This window comes from Odontomachus brunneus, unplaced genomic scaffold, assembly GCF_010583005.1.
Source record: "Odontomachus brunneus isolate Ranch 3 - 2012 unplaced genomic scaffold, Obru_v1 Obru_scaffold_087, whole genome shotgun sequence".
NCBI lineage: Eukaryota > Metazoa > Arthropoda > Insecta > Hymenoptera > Formicidae > Odontomachus > Odontomachus brunneus.
Genome location: NW_022639537.1, coordinates 109,794 through 117,964, shown reverse-complemented (window position 1 = coordinate 117,964; position 8,171 = coordinate 109,794). Strand labels below are relative to the sequence as shown.

Genomic DNA, 8,171 nt, shown 5'->3' with positions numbered 1-8,171 from the left:
CCCCCCCCGTCGCTGATGATTCACCGCTGCTCGTCGTCATCGTTAGAGCGAGGAAAGAAAGTTCGCCTGGCGCCCGCGATTAGCACAAAACGTATCGCGCAGGAAGTTGGGAACCACTTCCCTGTTATTACGCACGCCGGAAAGGAGAAGTTCGGCACCGCCTCTCTATTATTAGATACATCAGGAACGAGTTTCGGAACGAAGGTCCCTCTATTATTACCGCCGCCGCTTGAAGAAAAGTTTCGGGAGCGCGCGCGAACAGCCGCGCCACTCTTTCGCGGAGCCAACAGCCGCGCGCTCGCGCTTATTACGCACACGTCCGAAAAAAAGTTTGCGCGCACACACGCTCTATTATTACATCGGGTTGTCTCTTCCCTTCCTCACCCCTCTACGCTCCCTTGCTCTTCATTCGAGCGTACGGAATGAAGCTGCACACTGCGTGCAAAATTCCACGGATTCCACCCTTGACACGAACAGAAGCATTTTTCCGTTAGCTACAAAGTGGGTCATATCTTCCCTCCCAGTGAGAGACGTCTTACGTAACATCATATTAAAACGTCATCTACTGTGATGGTTACTTCATTACACGGTACATCGAGCTAGTAAGAAGGAAAATGAGTTCCCTACCAATCGGAGCGTTTCTCGATGAAAGTTCTGAGCGAATTTGTTTATCGCGCTAGTTTCTTGTTACTTCTTACTCACGATCACGCAAGAGGAATTAAAAGCTACTTGAATTTCAGATATTAGGCTCGAAGAAGTGCGAAGAAGAAGTGGATTTTCGCATGACTGCAAGTTACAAAATAATGGCAAAAGCTTCAAATCCCATTCACGACAGATTTGATAAAATTGTGATTCCTAAGATTTGAAAGACTTAAGAAAAAAGAGAGAACGCACGTTTCAAAGAGAATTCCCCTGAGAATTCGCCGATTTCTCTGGCTAGGAAAGAATTCCCCGAGGATTTCAGGTTCTTTCTGTAGGCGGCAGACGCCGCAACCTCAGAAAAACAAGAACCGAAACGACAAGCTTTTCCCAACGTGATTAGAGTCGCTTCCTGGTGCGAGGATAGATCGCGCTCTTCGATCAGATGGAAGTTTCGCGACGCGACGCGATACGATGCCGGCCCCAACTATCGCGCGGCCCGATCGGGGATGCGCCATTAGCTATTGTTACAAACTGATTTTGATGTCGCGATCGACCGCTCACGATAAAGTGGCCGCGGCGGCGTCCGTGCGATTAACGCCACCGCAGATTGGCGTTATTGTGAAATGTGTCGAGCCATTAAACCGCGACGCGACGAGCGCGGCACGTTGTTATCGCGCCGGATTCGAACAACCGTCGTTAATCCTAGCTTCTTCTTTATTTCCACCGTAATTGCGCAACAATCTCGGGCCAGAGATCTGAGTTGAAATTGTGATTCTTCATTAATCCTCCATCGAATCAATGCACGGAGAGATATAGTCTTTTTTCATGTAAATTCTTTTCAATTTTGCTATTTCTAATAATGCAGGAATAAACTGTCAGTAAGTTATGTTTTGCTAAAGAACATGGTATATTTTTCTAGAATTCTACTATACTGTGAGAGAACAAGAGTATTTAAAAAATAAAAAAAATATATTTATTTGAGTATTAACAACATATTATACTAATATATTTATATCTTGCACTGAAAAAATATTTTTCGAATAAAAAAATTTCTTTAAATTTTTTCATGAAAGCAATTGTTTATTCCATTACGCTTTATACGTAACTCAAAACGCGGTAGTATCATGGTGTCGGTAATCAGAGATCGTCACGGTATTTGACGTGTTAATAACGGCAATGGCTGAACGCAACTCTCACTTTTGATCGAATTAGGAAAAAACCGTCGATCTAAATCAGCACAAGTACTGCGGCTCTCTGTCGTAAGTATCATCTAACACGAAAGAGAAAGAGAGAGAGAGAGAGACGCGGCATCGCCGGTCCGCTCTCGTCGAAGGTAAACGAAGCGCGTCGGGAAATAATGAAAAATAGACGAAGCGCGACGTGAAAGTACGCTGCAACCGCGCTCCAGAAAATCTCGGTCGATACGCACGCTCGAACGAGCGATCCCAAACGGTGAAAGCGACTGCAACAATGATTTATGCGCACGATAAAAATCAAATGGAAAGAACTAAGGATTAGCGGCAAGATAAAGTGTAATAAAAATAAAAAAGCACTCCGAAACGTCGCGTATAAAGATTCTAACAAACTTCATTACTGATACGGAGCGACTGATCTAATTGCCTGATTCATCTCGGAAAAGAGTTCACTGGAAATTGAAATGTTTTATTTAATCATGAGTAACACCCAGTTTTAAAACTGGTAATGATCATCTTAAGTCACATCTCCTTAAATAAATTAAAAAAACAAAGACCTTATTTCGTCGACTATTAAATATTTATCGAGCCTTCTTCACATCCTCAGCGAAGAGACTCCAAATAGATAGAAGTAACGACTTCGCAGGATCATAATAGAAATAATAGTGTGCATATAGACAATAAGGAGAGGGGGACGTTTAGTAACGCTTTACGACGGGATGCTCGTCGTCGCGCGGAATCTCGTAATAGCGTCGCGCGTGAATATACATCCTGAAAACGCGCCGCCGCCGTTGAAGATAAGCATCGAACAGTTTCGACACGCCGAGGAATTTGTCGGCGCGAGACGAGATAATGGCGAGAAAAATTCTCAACTACGCCGCGGGCGTAGGTGGAAACATTTAGTGAAATCTCCACGTCACACGCTCGTGCACGTCGCATACGTTAACGCGGAAAACGCGGCTACTTTGATCTCGCGAAACGACTCTTTGTGGACTCCGCGCGGCGATATCCCGTCGCGATAATTCCCTTGACGACAACGTCATATGATATGATATCTTTTCCTTTCTCTCTTTTTAATAATTTCTCGCTGTGTTAGCTACACTGAGAGAGAAAAAATGTTTGTTCCAACTGAAATTATAGTTATTTTTACACGGAAAACACATTTGGTTGGATTAACTAAATGTCTAATGACAGGTGAAATATGAACAAACCAGAAGTCCCGCTTGGAGTCACTAGAACTCTATTCAAGTTAACAAGATTCTGGAGAACTTTAACTACTTTAATTGGTACTGTAGTAGAATAATGAATTTTGAACAAACCTGAATATTCTAATTCGGAACTTATGTTGTATCTGGAAAAATCTTGAAAACTGATCATGTTTGAAGTCAACAAAAGCGTCAAACACAGACTCGCTCAATCAAACCTTCAGAGCCCACGTTCCAGGACCTCAGAAACACAATGGCGAAGGGACCCTTATTGGCAATCCCTGAGAAGGCACCTAAAACGGCGAAAAATCAATCCCTGGGTAGCGCCGTCTCCCTGAAAACCCTCAGCAATGCAACGGGACACACATGCTGGTGGCGCCACCCCGGAACGACAAAAGACCCTAGCCCTCACTGTATAAAGACAACAAGCAAGTATTAATGTTTCGTTCTCTCTCATTCGAACTAGCCAACTATAACTGTTTGTGGTTATTATAAATTTTTTCATAACTACGATCTCCAAATTCGTTCAAAACCTGACCGAGCCAATCTGTGCTCGACACCCCTGCCAACCTCAGGCATAGTCCTTTTATGCGGAATACTTTAGTTCATTTTTTTTGTTCAACTTTTTTAATTAATATTACTTTTGGACTTTCTGCTTTTCATATTTTCTTATTTAACTTTCTGTTCTTCTGTATATATCTTTGCAACTTGGTACAAATTGTTAACTTACATATTAATTGTTATCCAACGCTTGAGGGAATTTGATCCCAGAGCGTTATAAATAACAAATTATTTCTCCTTCTCTCATTTTCGAGCGATTCGCTCGTTGGAAAATATATATTGCGTGAGCGTCGGAGGAGAGCGTAGGCGAGGAGCGGTACTATGTTTCAAAGCGCGTAACCGATTCGTTTAACGATATTGATGTCCGTTGAAAGTAACCTCGTGAGATTAAAGCCACTCTAAGCCGATCCGATTCCAATCTACTTCCGAACGCGATCTCGATTGCGGCATATTGCGACTACAAATTTCCGCGGAGGAGCGAACCGAAAATACAATTCCCCTGGAAAATTCCCTCTTAAAGCGAGAGTGCTCTTCGAGCGACGCTGAGGTACGCTCGTACAGTTGGCGGCTGCAAAGTGAAATTAAAAAAGAAAAAAGACAAATCGCGTAACAAAAGAAACGGAAACCACGAAACGCATTAATTACGTTTGTGTTGCATGCACATATCTGTTCATTCTCCCACGTTCTCATATCGTTCATTCGTTTGTCGGCTTTCATTTCGATCAGCACACACGAGCTTTCCAATCGACGTGCTCTCGGGCCCGCGATCATACCGATGCGAAACGCTGCGGAGGCGAGGTAGCCAACCAATAGGAAACGATCTACGGAACCGATGCTTTACCTGCATACCGGTAATCTCTTAGCGTAATCCGAATTAGGTCTTGCGCTACGTGTACAATGTCCCTTACGATAACAGAGCATAAATCACGGGCATCGATAATGAGAAATCCAGTGCGCGCATTATGGCTGGCATCTCTCTTCCTCTCTCTCCTCTCTGTAATGGGAATACGTAACTAACATCCATGCCCATTACGCGTGCCGGCAGGCCGGCTGGTCGTCCGGAGGTGGTTTTTCTGGATCGTTACAACGCGTACGCGCGGAAAATTGAAGATCGCGGCGCGCGCGCTCGCGCAACGTGAAGAATTAGCGGCGGTAACGATAGTAACGATAATAACGCAGGAAGCGAGTTATATTATATTCGGCGATCAGTCCTCGATTATTAACGACGATAATCCACCAGGGTTAAGGCGCGTGACGCACCTTCTCTCTCACTTCTACTCGCTTTCATTCTCACTCCTATTCGTTTCTTCCTTACAAATGGCGGATAAGGTCCGGTCCAATGAGGAATCATCACGCAGTGTCCTAACCCTTACTTAGGAAACTCGACGCGACTCCGTATCCGTTGGAAGTCACATTCTAAAATCGACCCGCGGACTCGCGTCCTATTTTCGCTTTCTCGTTCCTCGAAGTCCCCCGGCTCTCTGCTTGCGGTTGTAAATTCGCGCGAATCACATCTTTACAGCGGCAGTTTCTGCGAAATCCGCTGAATTTTGCAACATGTTCGTCGTTTATTTTTGCCGTCGTACACATTGCAAAGATTATTTTCATACTTGAAACTAAAATCTAATACGTCCGATTTAGTTCGCGACACGTTCTCTGTCAATTACACGTTTCTTGTGTCAATTACATGTATTATTGAGAGAGTAAAATACACATAGCAATGCGGAGAATGCTGAGTCTGGTTTGTATATCTATAGACCTAACTTTTATTTGGGGAATTCTACAGTCGTGCGTCCCAAATTGGGAAGCTCACGAATCACGGGTTCTCATTCTCAAAACTTCACGGATCTTCTTTCTTTCTTTCCTTGCTTGCTCTTGCCTGCCTGCCTGCCTGCCCGCCACCCCAGGCGCGTTAAAATTACGGGCAACGCGCGTGACGTGCCGCCGAAAGCTTCGGTCGCGTACGAGCGTGGAAAAATAAACGCCTCTCGGCTTTGCCGAAGCCAAGCGAGACGAGGCGAGGAGATGAGACACGCGACAGCAATCGGTAGCGTTGCACCCGTCGTGTCGTAGCCAAGTTGCAAGTGCGCCGCGTAAGATGAAAGAGAAATAAGAAGAGAAAGGAAAGAAGGAAAAAAAGGGAAAGGAAAGAACGAACATCGCGCCGGTTGCGTATCCTCAAAAAGACCTCCGCGTGAGACACGTTTCCGTACTTTTTCTCGGATCTGTCTCCGCCCGAAAGATTCATCTTCTTTCCTCCTTCCCCCTGTCTTCCCCCTATCCCGTTGGTCTCATGCTCGGGATTTTTTTTTCACCTCCACGCGATCCTTTCCGTCCCTCCTACGGCCTCTGCCGATTATTACAGCGGTGTAGCTATAACTTTTCCAAGAAGGCATCCATTATCGTGATTGTTCGCAAGTTTATGGTCGACGGTGTGCTCGCGCGACTACCTGTGAATTTTCTCCCTCTCTTTCTCACACATACACACACACACACACACATACACGCATACAAAAAAGATAGGAAATGGAGAGAAACGACAACCTTGGGAGAGATTTCGGTTTCCATTGTTGTAGAAAGATCCTCCCGATCGACATACGATTTATAAATAAACGGATGGCGACGGAGAGATAAATAGTATTATCGTGAGGTGAAATATTAAGAGCCCGCGAATTCATGTATACTCTCGCAGAGAGAATATCTCTCGGGGTTAATTTTTAACAGACAGAAGAAACAAAGAACAATGCTAACAGTAAACTGTTGATAAAAACAAAAATTTGTTTACTAATCAGTAAAAATTTACTAATAAACTTGTTTATGGAGCTGTATCATTAATTAAGGACAGAAGCTAAGTATGTAAAATACAAAAATCAGGAGATTATATTATACAAAATGTAATAATACAAAAATTGCGCAAAAATCATAAAATTATATTTCATATTTTACATTTTGTATTCAAGTTTCGTTCTTAATAAATGATACAGCTTCAGATAAACAAGTTTATCAATAAATTTTACAGACATGTTTAATGTTTATCAGCAGTTTTCCATCTGCTGTTTTATTACTTTCTTCTTCCACTGATAACTCAAAATCATATTATAAATCATGAAGCTCTCTCTTTCTGTGTTATAATTTATAATACAATTTTATGAAGTCATAAGAGATAATCTAAAATTACGTAACACAAAATAAACATAAACAACAGACCCTAAAATGTTTCAAAAACACGCATGAATTCGCAGGCAGATCTAATATCGCGATTAATTGCCAGGAACACGTGTCGGTGCTTTTATTTCTCGTTCTCTGTCGCATGTACGCGCGGCGACGACGTGAGATTTTTCAAAAAACTACCGACCGTATTTCCGGGCTCGAATCTCGCTCGGGGGAGCGATCGAAAAATGATTTCCGCGTGAAACTCGTCGACGGACGAGCGCGCAAATCAAGAGGATTAGCGTCGATGGTGGTAGTGGATCGATTGATGGAGATTACAAACAATTCGCTGAATGACACGCGAGTTACGTGGCGGCCGATAAATTATTCGCACGGAAATCGATCGGTAGGCGAGGCGTCATCGTCGACCAATCGCGTCCGCATAAATTAAATAAGAGCAACAGCCGGCCGACCGGCCGTCTAAATAAATATTTCCGACTTGCTTGACGTTTTGGCATGTTTAATTGGACGGAATATAATGCACGGCCGACAAACATTTTCGTCCATTTATCGCGTTGTCGTCCATTTTACGCGCTGAATAACAAAAAAAAAAGGAAATTAAATCAAAAGAAGATTATCGTTACGACAAACGCGAATCACGAAAATCGTCTTTATTATCGTGTCGATAAGACATGATACATATTAAGTTGTATAATATTTATAACATATCGTGGGAAATGACATAATAAAAACAGTCGTACACACATGCGCGGTTAATAACATATTTTTCCCGGCGAATGAAAATACACGATAAAAACTTTTTTCCTGTTAGTTCTATACACATATATACAAACACCCTCGTACGCACATACACGTGCGCGGCGTGAAATAAAAATTACGTAAAATGCGAGAGGATTCCGCGACGCGAGTGACGCGAAACCGCGCTTAACTTATTTAAAATCCGTCCCGACCGAAAGGGATTTCAGACGCGATATTCGCGTCGACCGCGTCGCGAGCGTTATTTCGTTATTCAATTACATAGCGATCGATCGGCAGCGACAGACGGGACAGGACGGGGCGAGCGAGGACGGGAACTCGCGGAGAGATTCGAAAGGAACGGCGCGGTCTCTTCAACCGAGTGTATACCGGGGTAACTCCCCCGCGCTTAATTAAATATTTATAAAGCGGAATAACGGTCAGTCTGCGCGGCCGGACACAAAATCGATAAACGACAATCTGTTCCGCGCTCTACTTTCGTTCGGTGCGGTCGCCGAGAGGATTCTCTTCGCCCGAGGATTCTCCCATTATCCCGCGGATCCCGAGGAAGGTTTCTGGAAAGAGATTCTTTCTTCCTCACACACTTTTCGTCACTCTCTCTCTCTCTCTCTCTCTCTCTCTCTCTCTCTCTCTCTCTCTCTCT

General features: G+C 43.7%; 1 protein-coding gene across 3 annotated transcripts in view; it reads right to left on the bottom strand.

The window, feature by feature from the left end:
- Positions 1 to 8,171, bottom strand: part of LOC116848033 (CCR4-NOT transcription complex subunit 6-like) — a 688,139-nt gene that overhangs the window by 603,370 nt on the left and 76,598 nt on the right. The window lies entirely within an intron of this gene.